The sequence below is a fragment of the Temnothorax nylanderi genome, unplaced genomic scaffold (assembly GCF_030848795.1).
Source record: "Temnothorax nylanderi isolate EJ_2023f unplaced genomic scaffold, tnyl_v1.0 TNYL_tig0028_pilon, whole genome shotgun sequence".
In the NCBI taxonomy this organism is placed as follows: domain Eukaryota; kingdom Metazoa; phylum Arthropoda; class Insecta; order Hymenoptera; family Formicidae; genus Temnothorax; species Temnothorax nylanderi.
The window spans coordinates 603,288-617,723 of NW_027249090.1; the positions used below are offsets into that span (position 1 = coordinate 603,288).

Genomic DNA, 14,436 nt, shown 5'->3' on the forward strand with positions numbered 1-14,436 from the left:
TGTGTGTGAAAGTGAAGGGTCATTGCGCGATTCGGGTTTTTAAGCGACGACATAACGCGGCGACGTAACTTGCGTCAGCGGCAAGTGATGCGGTAAAAGTAAATCGACATTGCAGGAAGGGAAAAAAAGGCAGCGGTGCGCAAACAGAAATCCGACGAACGACCCCGCGTGCATTCGTCACGGGAAGTACACGCCGGCGATGCACGCGCGGGAAACGCCGCGCATAGGTGTCGCGTTTCGCTCGTCATGGCGGTCGTGGCGGAGCGTGAAAGTCGCTTTACGGGATTTCTCGTGGGATTCGAAAGCGGCCGACGAATTGCGACGGGAAGAAAAAAAATAGTAATTTAGCGATCGCGCGTTACTCGCCGCGCTCTCGCGATCTCTCGGTCTCGAGACGCCCACGTATCGCGTCGCGACCGCGACGTTTCGCGGCAGCGACGCGCCCGTTCTCGTCGGAGAGAACGCCTTTTTAAAGGGACTGCAACAGGCGAGTCATGCCGCATAATCGTTATGCAAGGATGATCGTGCGTATCCTAGATGATACGTCGGTCCGCAGCACACGCGTTGGACAGAATTTACGATCTTCGTTGCGCGGAGTTGCCAGCGGCTTGGACTATATTAAACCCCGCGTCGCGCTTTAGCATACGCGATGCGACACGTAGATTAACTAACTCGAGGAAGAGTGACGTACTCTTTATCGAAATAGTCCAGAAAGTTAATACTTGTTTGACACTCACCGGGAGAACCGATTAAGATGTGACGTATAAATTGAAAATCTCTTCATACAGCTGCTGCGTGAGTTAATCCGTAATTGTAAGTTAGAAATCGAAACAATGCGTGCGATTTTCAAATCAAGAAGTGAAAGCGATTTATTAACCACTATGTATAGAAGATACGCTTTTACAGACATTCTAACTACCATTATCGCGAATAAACTGCATTCGCTTTGCTATATTGTAGCGCAATAATGTTCCGTGTATTATAATTAATGCGCGCAATTCTAAATGTGTGCAGCGCAAATTAATCGTTCTTTGCAGTCGATTATTAAACTCTGTTACTGATAATCTCGTAGGATTACGAACGCAGTAATACTTCATCCATTTCTCTCTTCGAGCGAGTGTTTTATAGCCGAACCGATCGGCTGAATCGCGCGAAATTGACGCAAAAGAAAATCGTCCTCTCGCGTCAACTCGCGAAGTTCTATATCGCGAGAGAGACTCCAGAAGGTTGGAGGAACTCGTCGGACAAAACCCGCGATCGACGAATGAGTCCCGCCGCCCGCGCCGAGCCGAGCAAAACGATCGGAACTCATTCTCCGCCAATAGCGCGGACGCGTTTCGCTGACGGAGTTTCGAGTGGTCTTTCCAGTTTGCGGCGCGACCAAAATGGCCTGACGGTGGTATATTCATTTCTCTCTTGCCCCCTTTGATCTTTCTCGTTCTCCCACCTCGCCCCCGCGCCACCACCCGTTGTCCTCGCTCCATCGCGGGGTTCTCGTCGGGGCATCTCGTCGTTCTTTCCCTTACCCCGCGAATCTTCCGTGTCCGGCTACGGCCGGGCCGTAAATGGCGAGCAGAAGGCCTTGGGCGCCCACGCCCCCGCGTTCTCTCCTTCTTTCTCTCTTTCTCTCCTCTCCCTTTCGCTCTTCTCTCCACCGCGGATCATCGCGGTCTCTTATCACCCGACATCGCGAGATCGCCGGCCGCCATCTGTCTTTTGCCTCTCCCGGATGGCCGACGGATCCGCGGTTCCGCCGTGCCTTTTCGGTAAAACGATTGAGAAACGAGAACGAAAATGATCAAAGGGAAAGGAGCGATCACACACATACATACAAACGACGTAGACAGTCTTTCGCAGTCAAACTGACATGGTGCTTGAAATAAAAGGTAGAAGGATACGTAATCGGAGATCGCGGCTTGTGAATTGTCTTTAGCCCGTGGGCTTTTAAACTTACGCTGTACCATATTTCTGAGAATAACGATGTTTATTTCTTATTAACAATCGTCATGGAAGATAAAAGAACAATATCAAATAAACGCTATTTACAATGTCACACGCCGCGAGCTTTTTAGAATTAATCCATACTTTTATTCTCTTATTAATTAAGCCTCAAAAAATGATATTTTGCATTTAGCTATAAATTAGTAACGTTAAATTAGCTGAATCGTTCAAATTGTCGCAACTGATGATGGAAAGAATACGAAATTGACGTGGCGTGATTAAAGTGAGAACGTGACGTCGTGCATTTTACATCTTTATAAATGGCTCTTTAATGTCAATAGCGCGAACACGCGAGGCACAGCTCCCGTGAGGATAAGCGGAAAAGATCTCCCTGCGGGGCAGGGAGTTGCGCGGGCCGAATGTCTCTCGAGCTCGAGAACGCTGCGTGCCGGGGTACGAATTCTCGAACGGCGCCGGGGCGTTCGCGTGAGTTGCGAAAGAGCGTTCCGCGTCCTTCAGAGACGACGACGACGACAACGGCGGCGCGCGGCTAGGCCGGCCTCGACTGGAGCCGTCGCGAACGGAATGAAATGGGAAGGGAACCGCGCGCTGGTCTCCGCGGCGGAATAATCGTCACGAATAGCGAAAACGAATAGCGGTTCCTGGGCTCGCTGGAAGTTGGGAGACTAGCTCGTGTCCCGCACGTACGTCGCCTGGGGGCATGGCAAATTCACCTTTCACCGGAATAACGGACGTCAGTCGGGAAGCCGCAGGTTGTCAAAAATACTCGTTAAATGTGCCTATCGCTTTTGTCGCGCGACACGGGTGTCCGCTTTGCAAGATCGTCCCGTCCGGAACTGATTGTAAGATTCGGCCGGGATCCGGGATCGGCTTCAAGGGGCACGATCCACGTACGATCGATGATCGATCTGTATTCTGTATGAACTGTGTGAAGGACGGCATTAAATAAATAGCCTACTTCGCTTTTTTGCCATAAATGCAAGAGAGAAACACCCGTGTTTCATAAATGTCATAAAAGATATCAAAATACTCCGAATTCAATCACGTGCATTAGTTTACAAACTATAAATCAACGGATAGCGATACGAAAATTAATCGTCTATGATTTACCTCGTGAAAGGAATGACCCTTTAAAAAAGAGAAAAGCTAAATTACGAAGATCAATCGCGAGGATTAGAAGGGAAGGGTCGTCCCGTCGGTTGCCCGTGCCCTATCATCACACCTGTCCGCAACCCGTTCCGTCTTGCCGACCGTAGAAAAAAAAAGACATTCCGCCTCCCACGATTTGTCAAAGGGAGGGGGGCTCATCACCCGGATGCTGCCGGTCGGCGATCCCGAGGGGTACAGACCCCGCGCGAGTAGGTGGGCGGATGGCCGAATAGGTGGCGGACAGAACGTGGTAACTCGCAGGTAAAAGGACTCGCGCTTGTACAAAGACCGCGGTGCGACGCAAGGCGACGCAAAGCGACGCGAAGCGACGCGACGCGATCGCGAGTGGGAGAGGAAGAGGTGGCGGCGCGGCGGGTTTAGTTCGCGCGTCGCACCGAGGCCGCCGAAGGGGGGCTCCGTCGTCGCAGGTGAAACGCTCTCTCAGGAGAACGGACTCAGTCGTGGCTGCGCGATCGCGCTTAGACGATATTTACCTGCTTGCGCGCGGAGATCCCGGCAGGAGCGTATATCGCCCGTACGCCAGCTCCCCCGAGAGCCCCCCCTCGGAAGCGGGGACCGCACAGGCCCCGCACTCACGCAACACGGCGATAACGCCCACGAGGTAGGAGAATCCGCGTGTTATTTTTCGTTTCCCCGCGGATAAAAACGCTCGGTACCCCCGGGCACACGCCGGACAAATCGCGATTCCGGAGGTCCATCGTCGGATGCGAACGTCGCGAAACAACTGGCGAGAAGTATTATGGTTTTTCGAGATACGAATTTGATATCCTGCGACGCTCCGATCTCGCGAGCTTCCTCCAGCAGTGACCGGTCAATTCCGTACGCTCCGACTTGGAGAACCGTGGAGAGGTTCGGAGAAAGAGAGCGAGGAATTCCTCGACAGAAACAAACTCGATCGATTTCGTTTCCGCGATTCGATCTATGGGATTCTTCGCAAACTCTGGCGTAGCCGCCTCGCTGATTAGTTTTACGACAGGAAAGGTGCTTGGTCTCGCGCTCGCTCTTAGCGTTCGCCTGTCCACGCCGAGAGCGGTGATCTCAACGCTGACAACGGACGAATCGAGGTCGAGCGAGAGTTTCCGACACGGTGCGTGATTCGCGACTCGTCGCGGAGAATTTCGACGAGGTCGTCGATTGTCAGCGCGAAAGAAATTCCGCGCTCATTAATTCCGGATGGGGAAGAGCCGTAGGGCAGCCCCCGGTAGCAATTTTGTGAGCGGAGTAACCTGCGCTCCGCTCGCGCACCGCGCACGCGAGCGAGCGAGCGAGCGCGCGTCGGTGCCCCGCACGCTATAGGCGTTTCCCGCTCGCGTAGAAAACTCGTTGACCTTCGCGCCTGCCGACGTTGCAGGAGTACGAAAGCGAACGGCAGTCCGACTGAAAAGTCTCCCCCGTCTTGCCGATTTCGGGTAACCCCGCGCCGAGAACGATACTCGTCGTCAATTAAGGGACACGCTAATTAACGCGGAACGCAAGCGTAGAAGATGACAACCTGAGGCGTTTTGATTTTTTGCAAGAACGCGCGCGCGCCGCGACTCGACGATATTTTACATAATTCGCGTTTTTATTTAACACTGCGCGGACACCGTGGGCCTTTTAAGGCACACTCGATTTTTCGTATTTTACAATTTTCTCCTGACGTTTCAACACTTAAAGAAAAAATATTGCAACAGTTCCGGTCTATGTAAGTATAGAAATCACTTTTTGAAACCTCAAAGATAATACATGAATTTTTATAGATTTTTTGTAACACACAAACGCTCTTAAAAACCCTTTGGACTTGAAAGTCCCAGGGTGTCCGGGCGAGTGCTCCAAAAATACAAATGTTCACGCAGTGTTAATTGGAATGCGCGTACGAAGTACGAAATTCAGAAAGCGGGAACACGACGGTGCCAATTCGTCCCCCATAAAGAAAAATTAGTTAGATTTCGAAGATACAAGATACATAATGGATGTCTCGCATTCCTTTCTCCTTTATCCTTGCGGGGGATATCGAATACTCGTAGCAAGTGTATCGACCTTTCGCCAGATACTGCCGTAACGGACTCGGATGCGAGATGTTCGTTCCTTTGATCTCAAGGTTTCGATCGAGAGAAACGTAGTGTTAGGGGCCCCGAGCGCTACCGAATTCACGCGTACTTCTATCCAGTTTATAAACGTCAAGTAATCTATATTATTTTAATACGTTTGTCTAAATTCTCAAGATTCACAATGTGAATCTTGACCCTGACACTCTCATCCGCGACATAAACTTTAATCTTACGAGATATCGTGTATCCGTCAGCTCGACGGTTCAAGTTTAACTTCGAGGATAAATTCTAGAAGACAGAAAACACAAATCTATCTTGCCCACGCGAAGACAAGCGTGCAGAAATAAAAACGATATATTTCGGGGAAATGAGTCACTTGATAGACGCCACGTGAATGCGGTATTAGAATAGCTGGCAGATAAGCCAGTAAAGCGATATCGGTAAATAGATATCGATGTAAATTATAATAAACTACGATAGAAAACTGCAAGTATAGGCATTGGCTGGGGGTTTTAAAGAGGACGTAGATCGCGGAGCATTCGATCGATGCGCGATAGGTGTTTTTAACGAATTCTCGCTGTCCGCTGAGTCCCATTTGATTGGCGGCGCCCCGTCAGTAATAGTAATCGATCAATGGGCTGATAATCAACGTTTGCACTTTCAAATGTGCAGTCTATACACGTCGTACGCCTCGCGCAACGCTTCGTATACTCATCGGTGATGGATGAATCGAGCATCGATGTCGTTCAAAAGACCGCGATGATCCAAGCGGGATCCATAGAAAAGCAAACGGATTCGATAGACGTTCGAAAGTATAAACGACGCCAAGTGAAAAGATTCGACGATCATCGAGTCTGAATACACAGTATCCGAAAGAAGACAGTGAAAAATGTTTTTGACGGGTACTATCGATAGTTTCTAACGATTTTGACATCTCTTGTTTTGCCCCACAAACTCCGATATATTTTCTCAATTGGATTTTTTAAAACCATTACTGCCATATTATTTAGAGCTTACGGGTGATTTGAGAGAATAAAAAATATATTAAAATAAATATAAAATAAAATTAAATATATAATATTACATTAATTTGTCGTTATTTTGCTAAAATCGTGCAAGTTCTCATTGAGACATCCGAGACGGACGTATCAAGCGCCTGAGGAAAAAAAAAGCGTGGAAAACGCCGCGCTACGCCACTGGCATCCGCTACCGCGCGAGAGGTGCGCGACGTAAGTACGCGACGGGCGCGTGTCTCGGCATCTACGCGGAACAGGATACGCACGGCCACGCATATCCGAGGGAACGCCGTGCGGCTCACCCGCGGCGCCGTATCGATTTTCGAATTAGTCGCTCGAGAAAATTTTACTACGGCGCCGGGGAGAGAGAGAGAGAGAGAGAGAGAGAGAGGCGCTAATCGCGGCAGAGCGATACGCTCACGCGATGATCCATCCCCGGCGGAGGAAACGCGTTCAGCGTGCGTACTCGCTCTATTCGAAATTCCAGCTTCCTCGCTACTCGTCTATATCGCGGTCGATTCGCCGCCGCGCCGATTCACGCGGAGCGCGAAATTTACTGTAATCGCACCGTAAATCGCGTCCGCGAGCGTGTAGGTCGACACGTGGGGATCGTTTTTGTTGCCGTCGATGGGGCACCGAGTGCGATCGTGTTTTACCTTTCCTTCACAATAGCGGGATTTCAATGCAATGGCCACGTCGCTATTTTCTCCTATTTTACAATCGCTAAATATTCCATAGAAAATATCTGACATTTCTTTTTATATATGGATTTTTAGATCGTTTCGTGTTAAATCCTTTCTGAGCCAAAATTTCATTTACTGATAGTTTTTGAGTTGTAAACAATGCAAAATTTAGAAATTTTTCTTAGTGAATTAAGCATTACGAATGTTAATCTTCAGAACCGCAAGATTAAATCTTATTATTTGATAGATAAATTTTATTATTTGTTTTAATCTCAATTCAACTTTACTTTAACGTAATTTTAACTTGAATTTAAAGTTTAAAAACAGTGTTTAAGAACAGTGTACATCTAAAGCATTATCAGACAGATATTCTTAAAACTTCTTTCTTTTTCCGTCCAAAAAAGCCATATTTTGAGCTACTTGACTTATAATCTAAAAGTTAAAGTGCCTTTTAATGATCAATTATCATAAATATGCCCAAGATTGACAGATAATGATCCAAAGAAAACTGTATATGAAGAAAAATACGCGACACTCCGGACAAATTCGTATAAATTGAAGGGTGCTATGTGATTGTTAATGGGCGCTTTGTAGCAGGTAGCGTAGGCAGGGTAGCCGACGTGCGCGGTTTCATAGCTTCGGCTTTTCGGCCCGGCAAAACGACGAAATTGCACGCTGCGGCCAACGCGGCGTGTATATCGATGCGGTTGCGGCCGCGGCAGCAACGGCGGCGGCGGCGGTGGTACCGCCTCCTCGAAAACCGGTCCTGCTGCCGCCGCCGCTGCCCGCTGTCGATTTCGCCTGGCGAACACGCGATCGCCATCTTGGATCCGGCGAGGATGACGTCACTGGTACGGGGCACGGTCGCTTTATTTCACTGCCGCTTACGCGCCTCGCATAGGTGCAGATGTACTGGCGCGTTCCTCGCCGGGGAAAATCGCGCTGGAAAATCGGCGAAATAATCAAGTGACTCGATCTTGAATTTGAAGAGAGAAAGACAAAACTTGATTCGTAATAATTAAAAAAGAATTAAAATGCACTCTTCCTCCCAATTTTGCTATATTTAGAAGAATCTCCCTTCCTCTCTATCTCTTTTTCTCTTTTTTCTTTCTCTTTTTCTCTTTCAGTATAAAACATGGAATTTCTTTATACATTCAGATCAACTTTAATAAAATATCAAACAATACTGTACAGACTTTTGTTATCTTTTCACAATATTGTATTTGTAAACGATTTTCTTCTTTTCATCACAGAGACTCAAGTATCGAAATATGTTGAGATTTTGTAGATTTATTAATAATACACGAAGGACAAAATGGCTATTACATTTAACGATCGTGATATTTACATATGTGTATCTTTTTACAGATTACATTGTGTAAAATTAAAAAACCCTGTTGCTGATTTTTCTTATATCTCTTTTTCTGGTACCACTCTAGCTAGACAAACAAGAGAAATTAAGTTAAATTGCCGCTAATTTACGTTACTCAATTTATGATATTTTATTCAAGCTATAAGATTCGAGAGGTGGAGTTAGTAGAAAATTACTCTTCATTATCTTTGAAGTTCTATACAAAATTAATAATCAATGTCGAAATGGCTCCTTTAAACATACGGAAATAATCATACAGTTTGGAATCTACTTTATGAAAATGTCGATAGTGGCCCATAATTACGTTAAGTTTATCAATGTCTTATTTTTCTATATATACGCGTTTATTGTCAAGCCGACGATAGGATATAACTTATATTAATTCTCGCACACACATACTTCTATTGAAATAAATATTATTTCAGAGCAAAGGCATATGAGATATATCAATTATTAATGTATGTATGAAGGGTTGGATTTAATGTCGTTAAATGCAGATTATATAGAAATCGCAGTAAAACGCAATCGTGGATAATTGACTCGACAAGGGTACAACTTTGCCACCGTGAGATCCGTAAGCTCGATAGGCAGATTCCCATGACGTATAATATAGATGTTCGTGGGTAAAGTATTTGAAATGAAATTATTAAGCGGACACGGAGGCGCGTGCGGCCATTGCGATTCGCATGTAATAGCGACTTTCTGCGTGTAAGCATCGTAAAAGATTGTAATGGCATATCATTAATATGAATTTAAAAAATTGCACGGAAAATGGCCACCATGCACGTTACGCTCGTGGTAATAAATATTTTTCCCTTTGGCGACCATTACGCGAATCTTATCAACGACTTATATTTCATAATTCCCAGCTAACGTTCCCTTCGGTTGTCGTACGCAATGTCCGACGGAAACTGCAAGATACTGCGTTAGACTTGCGTTAATCGCATGTTTGAAATACACTATTACATATTATTATATGTCTGTCGTGCGTTGTTCTTTCTCGTTTTTGCTATGCAGCGACCTATTTGTAGATGATGCACAAGTATGAAAAATCACTTTTTTGCGGTAGAAATAATTTTACACGCATGTAGGTATTTTATTTCAAGATTTACATATCAACATGGGAGGGAATGAGAATAATGTTATTAATGTCTGTCAATTATTAAGCTCCTTTGTTTCAATTACATCCAATTAAAATGGGCTAATGGGCTAGAGTAGGGGAGACCGGGGCTAAGCCGACATTTATTATATTATAAAAATTATGAAATTGTTTCATCATATTTTTTTTTCTGCATATATATTCTATAATAAATACCTTCAATTAACCGAAATAATAAAGATGATTGAGTTTTGTGCGTTACTTTTGTCTGAAATACGTCAGTCAGTCGAAAATATGATAAGATATCCCATCAAGATCTTTCGCTCGAAATCTGCTCGATTTCTAGCAACAGCTCGTTCGGCTCGTAACCGGCGATCGCGAAAATGTGATCTATTTTCTTTCTACACATACACATTACGTCCCTGACGCAGCAGCTTTGCAACCATTCACTTCGAGCTAGAACACACTTTCGCAATAGCAAAAGTGTGATTGCTATAATCCGCGGCTACAGCGAGAGCGCAGTCCACAGCTGTCCCTGCACTCTGATATTTCGGTTTTCTTTTCTCCTATCTGATCCCGTTTGTATGTCCGTTTCTTTGACGCACGACAAGGCGCGAGACACGATCGGCGCGGCGCGCGATCGTACGTGGCGGCCGTGCGTACAAGAATCGATAATAGAGTAATGTTCTGATCCCAGTTTTTACTCCTTACAAGAGACAACTTTCAAGGGATAACCTGTTATATTTGTCTTATTGTCGACATACTTATTATTCTGAAGACCGATATAATCCACGCTCTAGATTTCATCTGTTCTCCTGCCTTCGGAAGAAACGGCGCAAATGTAATGAGGTTTTATATTTATCCTACAAAGCGTTACAGGCTTGTTATTATTGCAAAGATAATATCTCGGTTTCAACGTTTTTACTTCTTTAGCAGAAAAATGTTTTAAATGATAATATTTGTTACGCCTGTTTTATTAATCGTCATCGATTATCGGGACGATATATAAAGAACGCTATTATTACGAAGGACGACAATTTCCTGACCGTATTAATTCTACTTTCGAGAAAGCTGCTACAAAAGTGTATAACGATTTTCACTACGTACTTTTGATTTGATCAGTAAGAAAAGTTTATCTCTGCTTTAACTTGTTTTAATTAATTTTTATATATTTGGCAAGCTTTACACAACATATGGTAAATATATGAATTGAAATAAAATTATTTTAGATGTGGTTACGTATACGCAAAATTCATTTCCTAATTTACTACAATTGATTATGATATAACAACGACTAAAAATGCAAGAATTGATAAAAAATTACTATACATTTTACGTCATCTTCTTTTATCTTTTCTCCTCTTTCTCGTTACGGTTTTAACTCTCTTTTTCGTGTTTTAACATAGCAACGCGTCACTGCATTTTTGTTTTTCTCCGTGCATATTTACGCGAATATCTCCATAATATTATATTTACTGTATATAATATCAGTATGTTAAAACTGCATGCAAGAAATTGTGCATTGTTATGCATCGCAGAATGTACCTTCGCGTGGCATTCCTTTTTTATGCCGTGAGAGGAAGAAGTCGTAGCTGTTCTGAAAAAAGAAAACTGCTATTTACTCACTTGTCAGACTAATCTGTGATATTTCTCTCCGCTTTTCTTTTCTTTTCTTCTTAACCCGTTGGTTATTCCATCCTCTTGTTTTTCGCGTGGACAATGATTTTTCGCTACTATATTTTACTTTTACGTCTATCATCTACGTAACATTTCGTTTCGCCTTAATATTTATTTTTTCGTCTCGCATCAATGTTACGAATCTTTTTTTCTTGCGTAGATCGAGTAAGATATAAATTTGATTTAATCATAGGAAATAACTTATTCTCTGAGAGATCTACATTCATGATAACGCGATAAAATCTTTTCTAGTTAAAAATCGCCATATTTTAGTTCTTCATGTATTTCGAATAAATAAAGGATTAAACAACGCGAACATTAATCATCCATTTGTCGTTTCCAATCCGATATTTAAATTCTTTATGAGACCATAAGGCCCAGTTTCACGTCATCGGAGCAATAGTTTCTCATATTTCAGTGTTAATTATCTCGATATTCTAGCCAGACATCTGCTTAAAAAGTAAAATCGAATTCTCTAAACCCGTATCTCACAGAAAGCGACCAATCAAGGAGGATTTGCGACGTGCACACTCGCATATACGGTGAATAAGCTGCGGTGTAATTCTCGTTTCGCTTCTCGGTCCTTTAATCCACCGGTTACGTTTATCCTCCTACTTTTCGTGCGTTCAGCGATGCGCGACGAACGCAACCGCGCGCGCTCGCGTGCTCGCGTGCACACGCACGCGTGTGCGGCGGCGTGCAAGGGCACACGCACGTGCGCGCGAGCGCGCACGCGTGCGCCCGTGTATCCGCGCGGCGCGCGGCGCGCGGCGACCAGTGAAAGTCGTGGCTTTGCGCGCGGCTTTTGCGCAACGAGATCGCTGTTGTCTCCATCGGATACTGGTTCGACTTTAAAAGGCTCGATCGCAGAAAGGCATCGAGGCATCGAGACATTCGGCATGACTGGGCGTTCACGTCATACCTTGCTTCCAAGAACGCGACACGGAGGAAGCGCGAGTGTAATCGTTTGAAAAAGAGTTAGAAGAGATGCTAGAGATGGTTATGGCAAACTGAATCGACGTCTATTCTCGATTTTTTACATAAAATGCAAACCTGTTGTTTTGCAATTAATGTCATGTTCAGTATAGAGATCATGATATTTTTAAAAAATTGAAAACTAAAAAAATTCTTAGAAATCTTCGCAATTGAATGTTTTTAATATTTTTTATTGTAAGATCACAGATAAAGGTGTTTAATTTCTATCTGCACGAAGTAAGACATAATTTTGTGCAGATATTTATTACGTATAAATTGTGTATTTTGTTTTTTAATCTATTAATATTGTCGCATTATATCATACATCATCGATAAAAATTCTGCATTGAACTTTAGAATAAACGTTTTTAGATATTCTTTAATAATATTCTTAAAAAAAAAAACCATCCATTATTCGGCTTTTTTCAAAATTATACATAGATGCTTTAATTATATTCTTGTTTAATCTATTCTTAATATACTTTTATATATTTATATCTTCATTTTCATTAGTTTCCCTTACATTTAAGCATGGACCTGTCAGAACATGGTGTACATAATTTATGAACTCCTAAGATGTTTATAAAACGTGAACATCGACCGAGTGTTACAGTGTCTTTTTTTTTTAAATTTCGTGTATTCTCCGTTACGTGTTATCAATGACATTACTTTAGAAAATTACAACAATTTTCTCTTCGAAATACATCGACGTTTTTATAAAAAAAAATAAATAATAATAATAATAATAATAATAATTGTGACAACGTCGAGATTGTGAAATGGTTACGTCTCTTTCCGTGTTTTTCTCATCGTTTTGTTTCTCCGAAGTCATTGCCTCGCATAGTTACCATCGTGTGTCTGCATAATATACGAGTTCTTCCGTCTGTCTTCGAAAAGATTCTCGCCAGTGAATATCAAATATAAATCTGTCATCCTCTCATCTCTTTCTCTCCTCCCCTCTCCTCTATCTCTTCTCTCATCTCTATGCACGCGCTTCCGTTTTTGTAGTACAAGGTATCCGACGTGACGGAACGCGCAGCACACACCTCTCCTTGTCTCCTTTCCATTCCGCGCGGGATCGTCGCCGCCCCGGTGATACTTTTATGTAATAGTTCCACGGAAAGTATAAGTCACCCTACTGCACCACGACATCCATGAGTAATCTCTGCCGGCGACGTGTTTACAAGCACACGAGAAAAGTTTTGTCATCGTTTCCTAGCAGAAATATACTTGGACGACACGTAAACCTTCAATTATTTAAATGGCTCGCGGAGATTATTTTAAGAAGAAAAACGATGATTAATACGCGAGTATGATTTGTCTCGATGCAAATTCGACTGTCGAGGCAATCAGTCTCGACAGTTTTACACTTTGCGCTTTTAAAGCCGATTATTGTATTTCTTATCGCAGTATTTGTCACGGGCTACTGCGTACGCGTGTACGCATATTTTTAGTTAAAAATTTCCCGTAGGAAAACTCTAGAAAATTATTACTTGCTTCTAAAAGATGCGTTGTATTATTTCGAAATAGTAGTACTTCGCTCGACCGGATTAGTTTGAGAAAGTTTCTTCACATCTACATAAATGCATTTATAGAGAAAGTCTTTTCAGATAAAGTATTCGTCGTGAATACTTACTAGTTCTCGTTTCTTCTACTTTTAGTAACATTTTTAAAATTTATCTTTTCTCGAATTTTTTTGCACAAACTTTAGATAACTGTATATTGTTTGAATAATAAAATTATAAATCTTTTATCTATATCTTGATAGAAAAATTAATTTTTATATAACACATATTATATAATGTATTACATTAAGCTATTTTACATAACACCACTTTGTATTTCTAAATATAATTCTTTTTGTATATATCAGTTATTTGAAATAAAATAGAAAAAAGAATGAAGAAGGAGGGGAAAAAGCGAAAAATAATAAACGTATATTATAGGGACCTTTTTTAGAATTTAAAATTCTATTTTTAGACACTAATCAAAATTTGTAGTCTGTTTTTAACTTTCAACAGATACAAAATATCTCTCTCCGAGAAAGAAATGACATACCTACTTTCTCCAGAATACAAATTCTCTTTAGAAATCTAGAACTTTTTTCAACATATGATATATAATAATAAGATTCTAAAGTTTTATTTTTTCACAGTGTGAGACTTTTTAATATATTTTGATAATTAAATCTGAAAGTTAAAATAAAAAATTATTTGAAATTAGCTAAAGAATGAAGTTCTATCATTCGCGTTCGCACTTATTGTTAGTAAAATTTAAATCGAGGACTTTTTATCCCTCGATATTTAAATCATTACAGTTCATCTCTAATATCTCTGAAATCCTTGATTATCGAGGCATCCTGTACATCGTTCTCTTTACATTCCGCCAACAAGGCGACGCGATGTAGGATCGCGTTGGCGGTATCGCGTGGGACATCTCTCGACCTGACCAT

The 14,436-nt window shown here is 42.6% G+C and overlaps 2 protein-coding genes across 6 annotated transcripts in view; one reads left to right on the plus strand and one right to left on the minus strand.

Moving 5' to 3' along the window:
* The window catches only part of LOC139770253 (uncharacterized), a 160,946-nt gene that overhangs the window by 68,949 nt on the left and 77,561 nt on the right, over positions 1-14,436 (minus strand). The gene's annotated exons all lie outside the window — the stretch shown is intronic.
* Positions 3,578-14,436, plus strand: part of Pot (zona pellucida domain protein papillote) — a 29,855-nt gene continuing 18,996 nt past the window's right edge. For all 3 annotated transcript variants that reach the window (XM_071702061.1, XM_071702062.1, XM_071702063.1), the window contains exon 1: positions 3,578-3,733. The gene's annotated coding sequence lies outside the window, so the exon portion shown is untranslated. The remainder of the gene's footprint in view (positions 3,734-14,436) is intronic.